Below are 11,596 nucleotides of genomic sequence, written 5' to 3' on the forward strand. Positions count from 1 at the left end.
AAAAGATAACACTTTTAGAATATCAATATGAAAAGAAAGGTTGATACCAACATTTTCTTTACGATCTGAAGTACGTATTCCTGTTTTGTAGATAAAATAGAAAGTACTATTGAAATAGTTATGTATATTATTAATTTTATAATGAAGAATAAAATATTCCAGATTAATATAAGGTTTTAAATATTGGTCAGTAATTTTTTATTACAGTACATACATATTTCAGTAATCTAGTTCTAGTTTATTTATTCTTTTTAGACAGAGAATTAAAGGTCTATTAAAAAATACTCCAAATAATAAATAATTATTGCAATAATAATAAAGAACAGTAGGTTTAAAATATTTGTCTCAAGTAAAAAACAAGAAATACGATGGATTTTCGTTTTTGTGATACCTTTTTAAAAAAATTTCTCAGAATATCTAAAATTTACAGAAAAGCCTTCCTGCTAAACGATTGCTTTGAATTAATGTCTGTAGTTAGTAGTGTAAATGAATATGATACATTGTTAAGCATCGGATGTAAAGAGTAGGATACCAAAGTTTGTTCAACGGGTGTTCGGAAAGTCAATCACTGATAGTTGAAAACGTGATTTTAGAAATACTTTGAAATCACAGGAAACATGCAAAAATCGTCAAAATTTAAATCCAGAAAGAAAATACGAGTTTCATCGGAACAAAAGGAATAATCGCTTGGAAGTAGACTCGGGAAAATTTTTCGATGATGTTTGTTCCGTTAGCCAAAATTCATATAACCGAAATACGAAAAGCCTGTGGAAAGGAAAGGTATTTGTGGATGTATTGCTAAAAAAGTAGTTCTAATGAATATAACAGAACTAAACAAAAGATAAATAAGCACATACTTTCTACCAAGGCAATATTATTTTACCCGATTATATTGTAGCTTAGATTTAAGTCAATATATATTTAAATATTCAAAACAACGCCTCCAGATCTGAAAAAACAAGAAAAATTCAGTACTATATGAAAATTATTCTATCTAACTTTCAGTCACTGCCTCTATGTCTTAGTTATGAAATAATACAATAATGGAATTAAGTTATGTAGTTGTCATGTTTGTATATAGCTGAGTTAAGAATTATTTTTATTTAGTAACTTTGACTTAATAAGATTTTGACTTTATAGGATTTTGACTTTATAAGACTTTGACTTTCTAAGTAGAATTTGTTAATTTGAAAAGAAAGTTATTAAATGGTAAGGGGTTTACCTCAAATTTAAATTTGTAGTATTATGCAATATTTATTAAAAATAACATTGGCATTATATAATTGGACCACACCATCTGTTTTATTTCCTATTACCTTACCTATTATATTACCTACCTTTCCTATTATTTTGGGGTATTATCATTACTTTTTAAATTTTGTTTATATTACAAAATAATGTTTGTGGAAACGTCTTATCGTTCAGAGCTTTCAACAAAAACAAAGTACGAATGCTTAGAAATTTGCAAGAAGCTTTTTTTTTTTGAAGATATTCAAATCAGATTTTTTCATAAGTTACCAATAAGATTTTGAACTAAACTATGAAAGAATTTGTTTATGTTTTAAGAGCATGTGCAGTTTGAAATGATTAATTTAAATGCTTTGTAAATACTTACGCATTTTTAACGATTTTTTTTTCAAAATTTTTAAATATATTTTTATCTATACATAATAATAAACGCGGCTGTGTGTGTGTCTGTAATCACAATATATCGCCCCAGAAGCCTCGCCCAGGCACGAAACTCAGCACATAATTGTGTTTTGGCATAATGAAGAAGTATTTTTTTTCTTTTTCAAAAATTTGGATTAGTTTTTTAGTTATCAGTCATTTTGTAAGAAAATCTATGCTTTTTCGTCTTCAAAGAGCCATATTCAAAAAACTATTAAAAAATGCATATTCTCGATCGCAACGAACTATAGGGGGCGTTGTTGCATGAAACTAATACCTGTGATTTCTATATGAACAGTCATTCAGTTACTCTGGAGACGTCTTTAATGTAGCGTGTAACATTGTAACGTTCCTTCTTTATCGTGGCTTATTAAATTTAAAAAATAAAAATGTTTGATATCCTTTCTTACGCACCCAAAAACAAGGTGGTATCTCTTTTTTTTAGAGAAGGAACATCTGAAAAATATTTGCAAATAAACAGAAAAAAATATGTATCTTCTTATTAGAGTTAAAACCTAATGCCTGAGAAATAGTTTCACTAAATTTAATGATATAACCTGAGAGGCCTATTTAAACTTTACATTCCATAGTTTTAAGAATCATATTACTTTAAACATTAAAATAAGCAAAAAGTATACATAAGCTTCATAATTTTATTTAATTTAATTTTGTAAAAAAAAGTTCTTTGACAACAATTTTTTTCAAAAAATTTTAAGTTTTAATAAAAATCATTATTTAGAAACTAAAAAACGTAAAATAAAGAATGCTTACGATACAAAGCAAAAAAGAAAAAACCAATTCTAAAAATTCCTTACATTAAAATAAACAACTTTCATGTTTTTTCTTTTTTGATTCATAATCGGACGCAGAAAGCCATTCTATAGAAAACTATCATCAAATAAGAAAAAAATTACTTATAAGTAAAATTTTTTTTTCATAAAAATTAACACTTACCTGCTTTATAAATCAGAAAAATTCCGAAATGATTTGTTCTTCGATTTTTGTTACCATTTTTTAGTGCTACGAAAATGCGTCTTTGGTATTTGCCAAAAATAGAACAAGATGCAATTTTATTTTTTCAAGAGCGAAATATTTTGTCCACCGAAATCCGATAAACTACTTTGATTTTAAATAAAGTGTTTCATTTTATGATTTGTCGCAAAAAGTTTGGTGTAGATTAGTGGCACTTAAAAACCGCCAAATCTGTAGTTGCGGTGACGTTATTACGTAAGTACCGAATTTTTATTCCATACTTTTTTGAATCATATTACTTCAAACATTAGAATATGCAAGAAGTATACATTAACACATAATGTTATAAGATTTAATTTTTCAAAACGATTATTTTAACAATTTTTATCAAAGAATTATGAACTAAAAAACGTAAAATAAAGAATTCTTAGTATAAAAAAACGATTTTAAAAATTCCCCATATTGAAATAAAAAACTTCCATACTGTTTTTCTTTTTATTCTTATAGTTCTTAATCAGACGCAAAAAAGCATTCTGTAGAGAAGTATCATCAAATGAAAAAAAAAATATTTACAAGCAAATTTTTTATTGTAAAAATCATTGCACTTACCTGATTTATAATTCCCGGAGAATTCCAAAATGATATGTTCTTTGTTTGAAAACTTTATTCTCAAATAATAGATACATAATTTATCCCTCCATTACTTTTAGATAACATACTACACAGCAAAATTTTATAATTGGGTATAATATAGCCTACGTCACAGGTTGTGTTGTTCCTACTAAATTTAACCCATGAACGGCATTTTCTGCGAGCCTAACTTCAAGCCACAAATAAACAAACGAAGTGTTCGATCGTTTAAATAGCTGCTCGCCAGATTTTATTGCATTATAAAAAAAAGTTGTTGAAACTAAATACAACTAAATAAACAACAACAACTAAGACAAATGACAACAACTACTAATAACAATAACTAAATAAACAGCAACTAAATTCCATTCGTTTAGCATTGCGTCATATCCCATATAGCAAAAATTCTTCCGTAGTAGCTCATACGGAGGAATCGCTCAACCTCCCCCGGAGCTCCCGACTTTTCCCGAATTACTCCCGCGGAGCTCCTCAGTAATGCAAAATGTCCGCACCTTTCAATTCCTCAGTTCCTCCGGCGGGCTTCCCGAAAGTCACTCCATAGGAGGAGCCGAGGAAGAATGATGAGGAAGTTTCAAGGTCTCATACTTTCCGATGGCTTTCCCCGGGCAGTCTCCTAAGGAAGAACTGAGGAAGTTTCAAGGTCGCATACTTTCCTCGGGTACTCTCTTTAGGAAGTGCTGAGGTAGATTTGAATCTTATGGCTTTCCCTTAGGCTACTAATACACATAATTATACTTACTAATACATCTACATTATTAGATTCCCAAAAACTCCAAGTTGTTTGTGGAAATCAAACGATGCGGCTTAGAAGGGGCAATAGAAGGAAAGACTTGATATCAAAATAATAAACAAGTTCCCTCACTAAAGCCCCACTGAGCCATCGTGCATCATAGATAATCGCTAAACTTGATCACTTCTCCACAGTTAAAGGTAATGCTTGCACAACCTCTGCTTAGGAAATCTTACTGTACTTATATGCATTCTGGTATTTCATCAATTATTGATGAAAAATATAAATAATTATAAAATAATCTTAACTTTACTGGCACTTTGCACAAGTAGATTCAGTTGAAAATATGTCGCTAAATACATCATTTACTAAAAACTACACCATTAATGAAACAATAAATGTATCAGATAACATTTGATAGATTTATTACAGTGCTGATTTTTATTAACTTAAGTTTCATTCAATGTGATATACAAGTCTACAATTACCACATTACGACATACGGTTATATAATTTTAAAGAAAAGTAATTATCAATGTCAATGTACCATCAGTTACAATTGAAAACCTTTTAATTGTAAATGATGGTTCATTGACACCTACCTTTTATTATATTTTACCTTTTCTACACACATAAAAGAATAAAACAGTTTAGAAATTTTTTTATTGATTATAGTTTTTATGTACAAAATAATAAACTATCGTATCTTTAAAATAATACTCTTTTTATTAACAGACATTTCTTATTATATCAAAGATAAAATCGGAGAACAAGTATGTTACTAGGCCTAACTCAGTAACGTGGAAATTATTAACTACTTTAACACAGATAATTAGAATTATAAAATGTGGTAAACGTTTAAAATACATAGATTCAATGTTATAAACTGAAAAAAATTATTCAAAACGATTAACTTACTTTATTTACTGAATCATAAATGAAGAACTCAAAATTAGAACAGTCAACATAGCTACACTTGATTACACCTGTAAGCAACAAACTATGTATACCTCCGCGGAATTTCTTTTCAAAAATTCTTTGGTGAGAATTAAATTCTAGTCAAACACATCTAGCGTATGCGCAATTGCTCAGCCGGTTGCACACACAGACATAAGTAATTATGATGCTCCTACGGAATAACCAGGGAGAAAAATCCATTGGATTGATTTCTAACGGATGACCGGTGGAGGAATATCCGTAGGCGATGTTTCCGAAGGACTTCCTACGTATCGTTATCCGTAGGAATGTTAGAATGGAATTTCCCTCGGCTTTCCCCTATTTATCCGCATCTTCCCTCGGAAGAAAGGGATGCATTTGGGAGGTCCTAGGGAAAGGTTTCGGAAGATGAGTGCTATATGGGATGTTGTTCCTACTAAATCGAAGTAGTTGTGTTTTTTTCATATTATACCCAATTGATATGAATTTGAATATGTAGTTAAAAACAGAATAGCTGAATTCTAGTTGAACTTATTCCTTCAAAACTAAAAAATACTTACCAAGAAAACGATTAAAATTAATTAAGAATCAGCACAAATGGCACTATTTCAAGTAACTTGGATAATTTTTTATTGTTGTTTTCCGAATTATTTGGATACAGAAATATATACTATTCTATAACGAAGAAGAATATTCTATAACTATTACAATTCTGTATGTTCTGAATTCATATTTTTTCACTGGAATGACGAAAGCAATGTTGACTTCACTTTAATTTGTAATGAATTGAAGACAGAAGAAATGCATTTTACCTTAATACACACATCTGTAACAGTATCCGAAATCGGAAGTCATCAGTTGCAAGTTTGTTGATAATAGGAATTAAAAATTATTGAGGAATTTTTCTTCAAATGTTCGGCGTGTTCTGTTCCTGAAAGATTTACTAATATTCTGGAGACTTTTTTCAAGTTCTTCGGCCTTTTCCTTAGGGAAATTTTGTTTCTTATTTGCTGCTAAAAAATGGCGTCTGATTCTGATTTGATGGAACTAAATGAAAGCGTGATAAATTAATGTCTGATATTTACAGGCTCCCACTAGAGGGCGTACTCGAGCGTTGCGATCGCGAATACTTTTCTCCACTCTTATAAATGTATGCTAATGCGAACCTTACAATTGAAATATTAATTTTCGACAACTTAAACCAATAATATACGAAGGAATTAATAATTTAATTGTAAGGTTCGCATTAGTTTATATTTATCAAAATGGAGAAAAGTTTAACTTTTGTATTAAAAATGTGGCAACATATTCGATACTTAAATAGAACACTTCGCTTTGATATATTTGTCGCTGTTCATAATTGTTATAATAAGTTTTTCTTCTTCTTTCCACGCTCTATTTTTTTTTCTTAAGCGAAAACGATAATTTTTGAAGCGATATAGAAATAGAAATTGGTACCATAAAAAATTATATAGAAATTGATACCATAAAAAATTAATTCGTTTTCGTGTTCTTTTCATGTATTTAGCATTTCAGTTTTTTTTTCTTAAGCGTTGTAACTATAAAATTTCAAACATCCTCAAGAGCTATAACACATCTGCAGCAGAACTGGATATGAAGACAAAATTGCAGGACAGGAACACTTTAATTGTCCACTAATCTTCAGATTTCCTGCTATGTTTCAAAAAACTTTATTTGTGAAAACCTTTAGCGTGGCGGACAGCTGGCCGCCTTAGGCGGCTAGTTATCAATAAAAAATTACAATTAATATCTATAATAATTTCTTTAATAATTTCATAATAACTTGTTTAATAATTTTGTTGAATACTTCTGCATTTTTAGTAAGACAACACGAGTCAAAATATTAGTCCCTTTTTTAGATAAAAAAGCCCATATCTTCATGAATATTTAAGCTAAATTTGCGAAATTTTGTTCAGTTATTGCATTGGAATATACAACACAATTGACACATTACAATAATCAATCCAATTGACAAAAAGTTACAAGTTTAACCCTTTATTGTTTGGCATAGGGTGTACAAAAACATTATTTTTCGCTTATAAAATTGCTAATTTACGTAACTATTTTAATAGTATTTTCTATTTTTTTCTGCAAAACAGGAATAGGTATGCAGATCTCAAAGAGATCGTTGGTGTTCCCCTTTATTTTCAAATTGATATTCTTAAAGCGTATGTTTATCAATCACAAATAGCTTCCTTTTAACAGATTTCTTATACGTTGAAGATAATGTTCATTTCTGAAACACATTTTATCAGAATAAGAAAAATATTCAAAGAGTTTTGAAAACATCACTATAGTTGGATTGATGTGGTCTAAGATGATTGTTCTTTTTTTATTATTCACAACCAGTTTCTATTTATTCAGAATAATCAAACTTTCTGATAATAGTGTGATTCATGGAGTGTGAAATTTATCTCCATGTTTGCTTTCTTCGAAATACTAACTTTCACTCTTTGCTATCATTTCTAAAACGATAAATGTTACTTTACTGGTTTTAACTAGCATTTCTTTGTTAGTTGACACGAAAAAGGATATATGAAAGGTGCGATATGTGAAAAAAAATCTCAGACTGATTTGCAGAAATGTGGTTAACTTATATATACTATAAAAAGTTACTTAGTTCGTGATTTGAAATTAAAACCAGTTGTTCAAGTGCTTCTCCATTGCATAGTGACGAAAAAATGTCAGAAGCTACATTTATTTAAAGCTATATTTTTTGATTACAAGATATCTGAAATAAATATGAGATGCCCCTTTCTGAGTATAGAAGAAAACGCCTTCACCCATACTAGATCACTAACTAAACTACATCTTTCTAACACTAAATTTCAAAGAATTCCAAGTGCCATTCGTAGAATCAGGACTTTAAAAGCGCTTGAAATTGAAGACCGTAAATTAACTGAGGTTACAACTGAACTTCAATCAATGTCCTGAACTTGTAAACCCCTCATTGATTCAAAACAGAATAAGTTCACTATAGGGCAGTGCTTTCTTGGGTGATGTGAAACTCCAATCAATTATTCTAACGAACAATAGGTTGAATAGTTTAGGTGATAAAACATTTGATCCGTCCCCGAGTTTACGTTTGATCAAATTGGACAAGAACAATCTCATAACAGTTGATGGTCTATTTCAAAATCCAAGTTTGATGGTAATTTTCTTTAATTTATATTAATTTTCATATTTAGTTATAAGAAAGGACACTTGATAAATTTGCAAATAAAAAAAATATGGCATTTATGGTGATAAGGTAATTTTTTAATTTGCGCTTTAATTGCAACTTTAATAGTCATATTTTCTTGCGCTTTCTTTTTAATTTACTAACAATAAGTTTAAACAATTTAATGACTTCCCGGGGCAAGTATGGATATATAGGTAAGGGGTTTTGTATGAACATATCATTATTAACAATGTTTGAAATAGAAATAGTTGTTAAGGTAGAAAGATTGAATATTCTTTTCCACATTTATATTAAAGTAATCGAGCACCTATTTTAGTATTATTTAGAAGTACTTTTGTGTCTTTATAACAGAAAAATAGTTCTCTTCACATATATCAATTTTAATCCATTTATTAAAAAGAAATTATGAAAACGAAAATCTTTTTTATTCGTACTCATTGTTAGGGTCGAATATTTTAAACTTACAGTTCATTATTATTATTTATTTAGAGTTTTTTCTGCTAGACCCTTACTTCTGTGCCAAAAAATAATGAATAAATTAGAACAAATGATAGAATACTATTATTGAATTATATTGTTGTTACATATGGCTTTATTGGAAATACTAATCCATATACAGTTCAGCTTTAAGTGGACATAAACAAGGAGTAAAAAAAAATTACATTAACAAACAAAGAAAACACATGACAAACGTATATTAACACAAAAAGAACACAAAGATAAAATTAAGGTAAGAAAAAAAATCTATATATATATACAGTGAAGAATGAGGAGTAGTCTTTAGAGAGAGTTCTTGTGATTTCTGGCATCCCAGTAAAGTTATTGAATTAATGTGCTGTAATAAAAATTATTAACCAGTGTTTAAAATCTTTTTTTAATCAGGAATGTTAGATTCCTCATCATAAAATAGCTAACCTTCAAAACTATTTTCGTAGTATTTTGTATTCCCCGCCCCCGCAAAACTGGAATATGTATGCAGATCCCAAAAGTGATCGTTGGCATTAATCTTTGTTTTCAAACTGATATTTTTAAAGCGCATGTTTATCACTAACAGCTTCCTTCGAATAGAATACTATTACGTTGAAGATAATTTCTTTTCCTGAAACTCATTTTATCAGAATAAAAAGAAGAAAAAAAATAAAAACTTCTGTTTTATAGATTATCGTCATTGTAGGATTGATTTGTGTAGGATGGTTGTTTTTATGATTAATTTACGACCTGTTACTTTTCTTGCAGAATAATTAAAAGTTCTAATAATTGAACTTGAGACTTCTCTGAATGCCAGCGTTCTTCCAAGAACTAACTTTTACTCTTTTCCATCCATTCGAAAATGAATGTTAATTCAATGATTTTAATTGTGATGAGTTGCATTTTCTTGGTAGTTGATACGAAACAGAATATATGCAAGACGCAATTAGTGAATAAAGGCTAAGGACTGATTTGCAAAAATGTGTATAACATTTATACTATTAAAAAGTTTCCCGGTTTCGAATCAAAAGTTTTCGATCAAGTGCTTGTCCAGTGCAAAGTGAGAAAAAAATGGCGAGTGTCATATTTATTTGATAATATTTTTTTTAATACCAGGATACATTATATAAATATGAGATGCCCCTTACTAAGTATCGGAGACAATGCCTTCGCCCGAACTCATTTACTGTCTAAACTACATCTTTCTAACACAAAATTTCATAGAATTCCAAGTGCTATTCGTAACACCAAGACTTTGAAAACACTTGAAATTGAAGACGGTAAATTAACTGAGGTTACAACTGAACTTCAATCAATGTTTGAACTTGTAAACCTCTCATTGACTCAAAACAGAATAAGTTCACTATTAAGCAGTGCTTTCTTGGGTGATCTGAAACTCCAATCAATTATTCTAACGAGCAATAAGTTGAGTAGTTTAGATAATAAAACATTTGATCCGTGCCCAAGTTTACAATTGGTTAAATTGGACAAGAACAATCTCATAACAGTTGATGGTCTATTTCAAAATCCAAGTTTGATGGTAATTTTTACTATATATTTTTATATTTTTTCTTCTGCCTTAAACAATTATTTCGATGAGGAATGTAATGAAACCCGCTATGTCTCATGGTTAAAGCAATGAGTTGTGATTATGAGGTATTGAGGTTCCATTCCCTGTAGTGGCTTGAAGTTCACACCTAGTTTCAGATCGAATTTTCGGTATCAGATTGACTGGGAAGTAAAAACAGTCAGTACGCAATGCTGTCCTCATTGCCACTATGATATCTTTGGTCACGAAATTGTAAATATTAAACATTCATAATCCTCCAAGTATACAACAGACTGTTGTTGTTATTCTTTGTTTTAATAAGAGTTAACAATCAGAAATTTCCGAAAACGTGTTCAACGGCATAGTGCATTTTCCCTTTAAAACCTAAAGCACATAATTAACTGATTATCTTCTTATCAAAAGAGTATTTCAACAATCCATTCTTATATAGTTGACTATAGGCAAGAGGTAAATTTTTACTCAAAAATGTCACTTTTGAATATTTAGAATATCTGTCTCGTAGCGATTCCATGCATAGTAAGCAAAATTTTTAAAACGGTGTAAAAATTTGAATATCTTACGATTTAAAAAATTTTCGAATCATGTTAAATAAAGTATTAAAAAATAATAAATATCTATAGAAAATTATTTTCACATCTTTTGATAATCGAATTTTATAATTAAATTTTATAATTGTGTGCTATAACGTTTAGCTTTAAAAAAAAATTCAGTTTCAAAAGATTCATAATAGCTAGATTCACTTTAAAAATTCCTAGACATTTAACAATACGCATAATATATAAAATATACATTGAGAGGCTAAACTTTTAACAATTTTTCTATCTAAAATATTTGGGACCCTATTTTGCGAACTGCTGTTGTCCACAGTATTTTGATAAACAAAACTCCGAATCCATCCCAGTAAAATGAATGTTTTTTTAGAGAAAGTACGAATTTGAGTACGATTCTGTAACTAAATTAATAGTTAGCACTAATTAATCAGAATATATGAGATCATCTCTCAAAACGTTTAAGATTGCTCCTTAGTTTGTGATCATTAAAAAACCATTAATTCTAGGTAATATCTGTTTTTCTTTTTTGCTCATTATACTAAAGAACTAATTACCGAGAGGAATTTTCTTTCCAATAAAATCCTCTTGAAATATTAGGGGGACTGGAAAGTAATGTCATTTCGGCGCATTAAATATTCGTTAGTCTTAAAAACCACTTCATTTTTTACCATCCATTTCAATTAATTTTCGATCCGGCATTAAAAGGTTGTTGCTGACGAGAATGAATACATTATTGATTAAGAGTAAAATCCTGATAAGAAATATCAAATGCAACGAAGCGACATTACTTTCCGGTCCACCTAATATTTAAATTATTGATAAAATTTTATCATTGAACATACCTCAAG

Source organism: Parasteatoda tepidariorum, chromosome 5, assembly GCF_982258835.1.
Source record: "Parasteatoda tepidariorum strain Cologne lab strain chromosome 5, Ptep-v5.0, whole genome shotgun sequence".
Classification (NCBI taxonomy): domain Eukaryota; kingdom Metazoa; phylum Arthropoda; class Arachnida; order Araneae; family Theridiidae; genus Parasteatoda; species Parasteatoda tepidariorum.